At 42.2% G+C, this 11,380-nt stretch overlaps 1 protein-coding gene across 1 annotated transcript in view; it reads left to right on the forward strand.

The window, feature by feature from the left end:
• Tet1 (tet methylcytosine dioxygenase 1) overlaps positions 1-11,380 on the forward strand; it is a 67,881-nt gene that overhangs the window by 15,957 nt on the left and 40,544 nt on the right. The window lies entirely within an intron of this gene.

The following is an 11,380-nucleotide window of genomic DNA, read 5'->3' on the forward strand; positions in this document are numbered from 1 at the left end:
AGCTCCACGGTAGAGAAGTTGGCAGCTATGATTGGTTGTGATTAAAAAAAATTTTTTTAAACAACCAGAAAATACTATTGTAAAATCTGATATGTCATTTTCCCGAGAGTGGGGGGAGGGGAGATGACCTTAGAGATTTTAGTTCAACTTCAAGTGCATTGAGACCTTACAGTTAAACTCTAATTGCTCAGTGTGAAGTGCTCACTATGCTATATTTAATTTTGGCTGCCATAGACTTAAGTAATCAGCATGTTTTATTTACTTTGTATAGATTGCAAGCTGAGAGTTCAGCATAACCTGATTTGGTTGTTAGCTCAGGATCTGTTTGCAGTTTTGTTATGGTATGGAAGAGTTAATTTAAAAGCCCATGGCCTCACAAGAAGTTCAAGGCTAGCCTTAGCCTTGAAATTGCTCACAGGTTTAAGATTTCAAGCTTTACACTACAATACTGTAAATGTCAGCAATCGTTTTCATTATAGAGGAAATATTAAGCAGCAGAACCACCTGTCTACAGTATTGTTCTATGTGTTTAATGTAAAAGGATTTAAATGTAATTATACCTCTGTGTCTGTAAATAAAGTTTTAGCCCTCCAGCGTGCTGAACTGTGGCAGATTCTGATTTCATTTGCTGCCCCAATTGTGTGGCTCCTCCCCCCCTCCCAGAGCTGAGGACTGAACCCAGGGCCTTGCGCTTGCTAGGCAAGCGCTCTACCACTGAGCTAAGTCCCCAACCCCCATTATGTGACTTTTAAATGCTGGCACTGAGAGCTGGGCATTGCCTTGCTTGCTGGTTTCACTGACCACCTTGAGGTTTCTGTTTCCTGTGTGCACACAGCAAGGGCAAGATCATTTATTCATCAAAGAAGAAGTGCTTACTGGAAATTGACCACAGAGTCAGCAAAGTGGTAGGCTCTGTGGAATGAGCGTGACTGTTTGGCATGCATTTTCCTGAGGCCTGGGTAAATCAAGTAGGCGTTGTGTGTAGGGTGCATTAAACCAATTTATGTTTTTCTTCATCTGATCCATCCATTGGTAACCTTTTATATCTCCCAACTGTAGACCATCACCTACTTAAATCCCTGTATTGCCTGAAATCACTACACTTGGGAGGTAGAAACTGAAGGATTAGGCATTCAGGGCTAGCTTCAGCTACATAGTGAGTTTGAGGCTAGCCTAGGTTACTTGAGGCCCAGTCTTAAAACCACAAAGAAGCTGTTTTAGTCTTACTGTTGTAAATGACTCATAAATGGGTAGGTATGTGTACATGCACACTCATACGCATACTGTGAGTTTAAATACCCATGTAAGACACAGATTATGTGCAGAACTAATCATAGACTGGGCTGGGGGTGGGGGTTTCTATGTTTTGTTAGTCTGTGTGTCTCCTGTCACCTGTTGCCTGTCAGAAGTAAATGCAGCATGTTTCTTTGGGGACTGACTGTGACCCTGTGATGGCCTAATTTCTTCTGTCCCAGCAAGCAGGATTGAATTCTTGCTTATGATGAGTTGTCTGTATTTGGTGTCTGTTGAAAAATAGGGATTTTTTTTTTTTAATAGAATAAAAGTGGTTCTTTGTGTAGGGGTAAGTTTCAGCTTTTTTTTTTTTTTTTTTCTTTTTCTTGGAGCTGGGGACCGAACCCAGGGCCTTGGGCTTGCTAGGCAAGCGCTCTACCACTGAGCTAAATCCCCAACCCTAGGGGTAAGTTTCAAAGCAGGATTTCTCTATGTATCCCTGACTTTCCTTGAACCAGGCTGGCCTAAACTTAGGCCCACCTTCTACTATCACCCAAGTGTTGAGACTAAAGACATGTGCCACCACCATCTGGCTGGAAAGGGTATTTCTTATATATTTTTGTGTATGTGCAAATGAGTGTAAGTATACAGGGCCTCCAGAGGAGGGCAGCAAATCTCAAGCCCTGCATTTACAAGTGGTTTTGAGTCACCCTGACACTGTTAAAGGGGAGAGTAGCAAGTGCCCTAGCTCAGGAATGAAAGGTGTTCACCACAACAGCATGTTTTTTTATTGTTGTTATTGCTGTTTTGTTTGATTTTTGTTTTGTTTTTGTTCTGTGCTTTAAGACATAGTTCTCACCATGTAGCACAGGGAGGCCTGGGAGGTGGCTCTCTTACCTCAAGCTCCAGATATTTTTTTTTTTAAAGGCCAGGTTTTCTCTATAATAATTTTAAAACATGGTAGTTACATTCACATAGTTCTGATGATGTCTCTCAAAGCATACCCAGGTTTCTTAAAAAAATGACAATAATTTTTAAAAAAGGGTAACCTAGTGTTCTAGCTGCCTTCCGTGGGGGATGCGCTCCAGATATTCTTGTCTCAAACTTCTAAATGCAGAATTTCCAACATGAGCCAATATTTATAGCCAAAATAAATGTGTTTAATGCTGGGATTTTTTTTTTTTTTTTAAATTTTAGATACTTTTAAAGTATTTTGACAATTTTCGATCCTATTCATTTTTTAGTATCCTGTCATGGGTATATTCACACACAAAGATAAAAATTTTAAAACTTAAAAAGAAAGCGTGGGGACTGGAGAGATGGCTCAGCGGTTAAGAGCACTGACTGCTCTTCTAGAGGTCCTGAGTTCAATTCCCAGCAACCACATGGTGGCTCACAACCATCTGTAATGAGATCTGATGCCCTCTTCTGGTGTGTCTGAAGACAGCTACAGTGTACTTATATAATAAACAAATCTTAAAAAAAAAAAAGTGTTGTTTCTCCGAATCATACTAGCCGTACTAATTCAGATTTGAACTGTAGGTGTGTAAAATTCAACTAGAGGAACTATAACCCAGGAGTGAGTTCTTGGCAGCATGCTATGCAGGATTAGGGATAGTTCTCTGCAGGTCATTGGGAACTAGAACACAAAGGTTCTATCTGACTAGAGCCCTATGCAGGGCTCAGTGATAGGACTCTACAGGGGGATTTTGTCCTTGTCTTATTTCTTTTATTGCAAAGGTGGCATTGGACCAAAGGCCTGATTCACATGTGTTCACCCTGACCCCTTAGACCTTCAAATATCTCAGGTTCCCTGTCATGATTAAGGGGCAAATGACTGATTTCCAGATTTTTTTTCCCCCATCCTCATGCATGTAGGGTGTAGCTAGCTGAGGAATCTGATGATGGAGGAAACTGGAAGATGTACGTTACATACTGCTCTGAACTGTGGTAATTCCTGAATCCAGTTGCAGGACAGGACCACTTGAGTCTAATTTGTATTACCTCATTTCTTCTTACTTCCTTTTTTTTTTTTTTTTTTTCTCTGACAGTCTTACTATGTAGACCAGGCTACATAGTAAAGATTCACCTGTCTTTGCCTGCTGAGTGTTGGGATTAAAGGCACGAGCAACCATGCCTGGGTTCACTTATTCTTTAATAAAAAACATACAAATAAAACCTTGGTTGATCTAATTGGCTTCGATTACTTATGTACCTAAATTGATATTTTAAAAGGGTTATTAGCATATTAATTATAATTTTATTATTTATATAATTACATAATATAATTATAATATAAATATAACATGGTATGATCCTCCATTTTGTATGTGTGCATGTTTATGGTAGACAAGAATTTGCAGAGGTCAGAAGTCCCAGTCATGTGACTTTCTCAATTCCTCTCTAGTTTCTAAACAAGGTCTCAGAACCTCAACCAAGCCCCAGAGATCCCTCTATCTCCCACCACTGGGAGAGACATTTCAAGTGTGTCCTGAGACCTGAACTCAGGTCCTTATGCTTGTCCAGTAAGCAATTTGCCAACTGGGCCATCTGTCTCCACAGGACCTCGTTTTGATATTTAATGTGTGTGTGTGTGTGTGTGTGTGTGTGTGTGTGTGTGTGTGTGTGTGTGTGTGTGATATTTACTGTGTTGTGATATTGTATTTTGATCCCACGCATCCTCCATCACTCTTCATATCCCTTTTTGTCAATCAGTGTTTCACTATATAGCCTTGAACTTGTAGGCTGTCCTGGAACTTACTGTGTAGACTAGGTGTCTCTTCTTCATGAGTGAGGAAAGTAAAGATGTGTGTCACCATGCCCCGCTTGTGCGCATGCCTGTGAACTTCAGAAGAGAAGTTAGATTCCTTGGAACTTTGGTTACAGTTGTCTGTGAACCAACCATGTGGGTGTAGGGAATGGAACCTGGTCCTCTGCAACAGCAACAAGTGCCCTTGAGCCATATGTCTAGCCCTATGTCCCCTGTCTTTTATTGACTCACAGGTTGACAGATGTCTATAATCACCACTTGAGGCTTGAACCAACTTGTGACAGACACACTTAATCCACTGCTAGTTTACAGCTGTAATGTAATCTCAGCACATGGGGTGCAGAGTTCACTCACCACAATGTACTTAAAAAAGTTGTCCTTTGACCCCAAATGCACACGGGAGAATCGGCTAGGAAGGAGCTTGTCAGGATAGGGAGGGCAGTAAAAGGCTGATATGGGGGATGTGATCAGAGCATGTAACATATGGAGAATAAAAATATGGAAAACAAAATTACGGAAGAATAAAGCTATAACTTGGTGTTCTGTTCTGTTTGGTTTATTGAGAACTTTTGTGGTCTTTTAAGAAGAACACAGACCAGGATAATGGAAACAGTAACATCAGTGGGCAGGGTGAAGCCCAGGGTCCGCAGCTCACCTGGAAGTCTAAAGCATCTCAGTGCAAGTGGGCATTCCGGGGAGGGACACCTAACGGTCATCATTTGGACCCTACTTCCTTGTTGTCAAAGTGACATTTGCTAGTACTTGGCTATAAGATATTATTTTAAGGTAGTGTCAGTATTTGAAACAATGGGGTGAATAAAGAAAGAAATGTCAGGGAATGGTAAACCAGGAAGCTGTCTGCAGAGGCAGCTTCTGCGGAACTGATCTTGAATCAACCTTCCTCTTAGTGTTTCCTTCCTTGATGATGCTGATAAAGGGGGAAACATGAATGCGGGTGGGGGAGCAGGACATTAGGGCTTGTGTTACACTAGCAGAAAACAGGATGTGTGCATGTGTCTTGTGTCTGTGTGTACGTGAGTCTGTGATCGATATTCAGAATATTGGGAACCATTCCTTTGCCTCATTTGAATGCTCTATAAAGGTTTCTTTCTGAGCAATAATAAGAGCCAATAATGGGTATGTCATTTTCATGTACATACAAACTGATGGGCCACAATGGTGTTTGTGAGTTGTATGCACTCTTGTGTATGCAAGACGCACGCACACACACACACACACACACACACACACACACACACACACACACACACACACACACACACACACACACACACACACACACACACACACACACACACACACAGAGTCCAATGTGTTTCCTGCTCTCTAGGAGATTAAAGGCTAACTAGAAAAGGCGAACCAGAAAGCTAGAAAACAGGTGAATAAATTATAGAGTGTGCTCACTGCTTGGAAGGAAAGGAAGTAAGAATAAGATGTGGTGCTTTTTAGGTTTCATAGTGTTCAGAAACAGGATGCATGGTTTTTCAGTTGTAACTTTGCGACTAATTCCTTCCCTTGTCAATTGTTACTATGTATTCTAGGACTTCATTACATAGACTTGATACCTTGTTTATTTTTGAAGCTCAATAGTCTATTCACATGCAAGATAATTACAGAATAGCTAAGGACCCCCCCCATACATTTATTACAACACTGTTTAAACTTTTTAAAAATGATTTATTTTCCTTTTCTGTGCATTTGTCTTTTGGCTGCCTGTGTGTCAGTGTGAAGGTTTTGGATCTCCTAAAACTGGAGTTTACAGGTAGTTGGGAGCTGCTATGTGGGTCCTGGAATTGAACCCGGGGTCTTATGAAAGAGCAGGTAGTGCTCCTAACCACTGAGCCATCTCCAGTCTATTTACATTTTTAAAAGAAATATTGGAAGAGGGTTGTTGCTGGTAGTGGCGGTGACTGCAGTAATAGTAGTAGTAGTACAGCAGCAGGAGCAGCATCAAGCATCAAGCAGCAGCAGCAGCTGCTAACACTCACTCCTTTAATCCCAGTCCTTGGGAGAGAGAGCAAGGCAGTTCTCTTGAATTTGTGGCCAGGGGGTCTACAGAGTGAATTCTTGGACAGTCAGGACTATGTATTGAGATGAGACCCTGTCTCAAAATCACTGAAAATGAAAGAGAGAGAGGGGGTGGGGGAGATTGATAAAAGGCTATAGTGGTTTTATGTGTCCCATCCCAGGTTACCAGTTACCATTTGACAAGATGACCTTGCTCTTTGTTGACAGAAATTTTTTTCTATAGAGTTCACAGTTTGGAACAAGAAATCTCAGACATGTGAATGTAAGGGACCAGTGGGAGAGAAGTTTGGGGGTGGGTGATGGGAGTATCCATAAGAAATACAAGTTTAGCTGGCATGGTGATAAAATCCATTATTACTATGGAGTTTGAAAACAGGAGGAAATAAGCCTGGTCTACATAGTTGAGACCTTATCTCCAAAAAAATCAAGAGTTGCCTGGTGATGTAGTCTCGAGTGCTTGTTTAAGTTGGAACAAAACTCTGGTTCTACCCAATACCTTACAGACCATCTGAGGGGCATGCAGCTGTAATCCTGGCACTCTGTCCCTCACTTGGAAGGTGGGGGGAAGAGACAGCAGCTTCAAGGTTATCTATCCTGTTACATATTGTCTGGGTTACATGATACCCTGCTATTAAAACTAACACATGCACATGAACACACACATGCAAACACACAAGGTTAGAGGAGAGGAGAGGAGAGAATAATCTCACTACAGAACAGGGTTGTGTGTGATTTCAGTGTTCTCAGCTTGGCACAGAGTTAATGCCATGTGCTACTGTGCAGCAGGGTTCATTCACAGGCACACATGGGGCTTCTGGTTTGCATACCCAGGACGGGAATGTAACACCTTACCTAGAAATGATCAGACCTATGTCAGGGCTGGATTTTCACTAAGCTAGCCATTTGTTTATCTCTGCAATGTGGAAATTCCTAATAAGCTAGATGCAGGTCCAACTGTATGTGTTGGTGGCTTGCGAGTGTATCACAGCCTTGGAAAGGCTAGGAGTGAATGACTGAGTGCCTTGAGGTTGGGGCCAGCCTGGCAACCCACTGAAAGCCAGGCTAGCGACGTTATAAACTAGCCTTTGGGCCCAGGCTGTGATTTCTAGGAATTATTGCAGAGAATTGGAGTACATACAAGGCAAGTAAGGTTGAATGGGCTGCAGGGAACCTTCCTTCAGTCTTTTTCAAAAACAAAATGTATGTGTGTGTGTGTGTGTGTGTGTGTGTGTGTGTGTGTGTGTGTCTATGTATGCTGTGGTGTGTGTGTGTGTGTGTGTATGCTATGCCTGTGTATGCCATGTATGTGGTGTGTGTATGTGGGGTATGTATGTGTGTGTGTATGCTATGCCTGTGTATGCCATGTATGTGGTGTGTGTATGTGGGGTGTGTGTGTGTGTGTGTGTGTGTGTGTGTGTGTGTGTGTGCCTGCATATGTGGTGTGTGTGCTGTATCTGTGGAGCCCAGAAGTCTATGCTCAGCATCCATCCCCCCCCCTCGAGGCATTGAACCTGAGCTCACAGATTGGCTGGGCTGGCCAGCCAGTGAGCTCTAAGAGTCAGTCTGTCTCCAAGCCACATGTCTCCTAGTGCTAGTGTTCCAGGCATGCGTGCACAATAAGCACCTTAGGGTCTTACCCTCTCTCGGTCTCTGTTTTTGCTCAGATAGTCCAGATTCACGATACTGAAGTCCATTTTCCTTAGTCTGTATTTTCCCCACATTTATTATAATATATTCAATTGTGAGACACACAAATAACATTTGTTAATCACTTACACTATTGACTTTATCTTCAAATTATAAAGATGTTTGTAGTAGAATATCTTTGGTCAAAATATACATTTGTATTATTTGCTGGGATAGCCACCTTGAAGTTGTGGAGGTCAAAGACTAGCTTGTGGGGAATCAGTTTCTGAACCATCTCTGCTTGCTTTCTTTCCTTTCTTTTCTTTCTTTTTATTCCTCCCTCTCTCCCTCCCTCCCTCTCTCCCTCCCTCCCTCCCTCCCTCCTTCCTTCCTTTCCTCCTACCCTCCCTTCCCCCATTTCATTCATTGTACATCCAAGTCAGTCCTAGTAGCCTAGGTTTGTCTCGAATCTGAAATCCTTCTGTCTGGCTACGGCTAGGATTAAAGTGTGCTCAGAATAGCTTTATTGTTGTTGTTTCTGAGACTGGACTTCTCTGTGTAGCCCTGGCTGTGCTGGAACTCTGTAGACCAGGTTTAAACTCACAGAGACCCACCTGCCTCTGCCACTGAGTTGCTGGGATGAAAGGCAGACGTGTACACCACTGCCAGATTCAGTGATGAAATTTCTGTTTGCTGTATTCAAAGGTGATGCTGTGTGGGTCAGAGTCTGTTCTTAACAGGCCAGGATGGATGCTCCAGTATTTCTGTCCTCCATCCCAGTACCTTCTGGGTAAATAACACATTCCTTATCCCCTACACTGAATGCTCATTTGCTAGATCTCTGCGGCTTCCGTCATTTCATTATTGTTTTGTTTATTTAATGATGACGTTTTCTTGGAAACCTTTTATTTATTCATATTGTATGTTTTTATGGAAGCCAGGGGAGTACCTGTCAGTCACTTCTCTTTCTCCTCTATGTAGGGCCCAGAGCCTTACAGGCTCACTGTTCCTGGCATCAGGAGTCCCCCCATTCACTACCTTCATTTTTTTTTTTTTTCATTCTGACCTACAAGCAACTTTTGCACCAGTTGCAAATAAAGTGAACAGCCACTGTGACAGTGGCAGGTAGACAGGATATAGTTTTTAAATGAAAGGATTTTTGTAAGTATACTGCAGCTGTCTTAAGACACACCAGAAGAGAGCATCGGATCTAATTACAGATGGTTGTGAACCACCATGTGGTTGCTGGGATTTGAACTCAGGACCTCTGGAAGAGTAGCCAGTGCTCTTAACCGCTGAGCCATCTCTCCAACCCCAGGATATGCCTTAGTTTTTAAGGCATAGAAATGGCAAACACCTTCAGTTCTAAAGAGTAGATAGATAATAGGGCATGGTTGTCGCTCAGTGGTAGAATGGTCATCTCACAAGCTCAAGGCCCTGGGTTTGTGTGATTGATTGATTTCTTGGTTAGGGACAGGGTCTCTGTATAGCCCTAGATGTTACTGTGCAGACCAGAAATCTGCCTGCCATGGTGCTTCGTGGCATCATTTATTTTCAAGACAGGGTCAGAGCCGAGCTGGCCTCTATCTGGTAACACCATTCCTGCCACACTGTCTGAACCTGGAATTCCAGGCATAAGTCAGCCTGTGGCTCTAGCTAGTTTTGACTGTAAGTCAAACTGCAGTCAGGTTACCACAGGGCACCATAGACAGTGGAATGTCTTCTTCATCTTTCTCTTATCTGCCTGTGCAGCTCCCCTTGCCCCCTCAGCATTTTCTCACTTGTACTACAGAAAAAGAAAGAAAGAATTCCAGCTGGGAAAAAAGGAAAGAGTTCAACCCTCAGTCTGACCATAGACTTTTCCAGACCTGGGTGGGGGCAGCTGATGGAATGACTTTCCTTTGGTCAAGATAATAAAATTCATGGGAGAGTGGCCCTCAGGCAAACACAGGAAACAAAGTTCACAAAGTACCTTGTGACCCCTCAGACAAACGATAGCTTTGCTAAGACAAAACTTAGTGCACGGGTTGGGGATTTAGCTCAGTGATTCCAAGAGCCAGGCCTTGGATTCTGTCCATGACTGCAGGACATCCAACCCTGTCATATACTATCACTGAGTGTGGCTAGTTTCATATTTTAAATATTTTTTCAAATATATATCAGAGACATATATGAGACATGTGACATGTATTGAGACAGGTTCTTACTGTAACTCCGATGGTCCTGAAATTCACTCTGTAGACCAGGCTAACCTCAAACCCTCAGAGATTCACCTACCTCTGCCTCCAGAGTTCTGGGATTAGAGGCTTGTGCTATCACCACCCAGCTATTGTGGAAATTTCAAAACTAGTGTGTGTGTGTGTGTGTGTGTGTGTGTGTGTGTGTGTGTGCGCGCGTGTGCATGTGCACATATAAAACATACATATGTTGTATTTGTGCATTCATTTAATGAATTCAATGCTATTTGAATTTTATTTTTATTGTCAAATTATAGTTGGATGTATTTATGATTTTTTTTTTTTTTGCTATGAAAACTTGAATCTCAGTAATTTGAAACTTACAATACATTATTATACAACGATGTTCTCATCAGGCAATAGTGGTACATATCTTTAATCCCAGTACTTGGGAGGCAGAGGCAGGCAGATCACCACGTTTGAGACCAGCCTAGTGTACAGAGTGAGTTCCAGGACAGTCAGGGCTACACAGAGAAACCCTGTCTCAAAAAACAAACAAAATGTTATTCACTTTGATGTGCCGGTGGAATGACCTTTTTTGAGTATGTATTTCATACAATGAAAGATTCAGATTTTAAATGCAATGTCAGTTGATGAATATCTAATAAAACATGGCTTTGTACTTCTTCCAAGCACAGATACCTGTGCCTCTGCCTTGGGAGTGCAGGGATTCAAGCCGTGAACCACGCTGCCCCAGATACCCGCTGATTTCCATCTGCAGAAGTGCTTTGGCTCCTTCAATCTTTAAATGGATGAGTAAATTGATGGACAGAAATACCATTAGTGGTATTTCGTTGATTCATGTGGTCTCGCTGTAGCCCACTCTACATGGCATTGGCAAGGTTGTCCTCAAACTTGGGCCAATCATCCTGGTCTTCGATTCTCAAGTATTGGGATTGCAGGTCCTAGCCAGGGCACCCGATATATAGATCAGTATTTTGTTGGTTTTGAAGTAGGGTCTCAGGTAGCCTAGGTTGGATCCTCACCTGCATTATAGGTATGTACTGTCTTTCTTTTTCTCAAGATACTTGGACTAGAAGCTGTTTTACTCGCTACCTTTATTAGAATATAATTCATAACTCTCTCTTCTCTCTCTCACTCAGTCACTCACACACACATACAATCCTGTAGCTTTTACCATATTCACAATTGTATCATCACGATCAATTAAAAAATATTTTTATTACCCCAGCAGCTTAGCTCTTGCTGCATGCAGGTCTTCCGTCCACCCTAATTGTCAGTGGTCACCAACCTGTCTGTTTTGTGAAATATCTCTTAGATATTTCATATAAATGGATTCATTACAAATGTCTTGTCTGTTGCCATATATCTATAAATGGAACACTTGGAAGGATGGGACAGGAGGATGATTGTGATTTCATGTCCAGCTTGTGGTATATGGTGTTGCTCTTTCTGAAAAATAAAAATCACAGGGAACCAGAGAGCCCCTTCTGCTGCATTCTTA

This window comes from Rattus rattus, chromosome 18, assembly GCF_011064425.1.
Source record: "Rattus rattus isolate New Zealand chromosome 18, Rrattus_CSIRO_v1, whole genome shotgun sequence".
Taxonomy (NCBI): domain Eukaryota; kingdom Metazoa; phylum Chordata; class Mammalia; order Rodentia; family Muridae; genus Rattus; species Rattus rattus.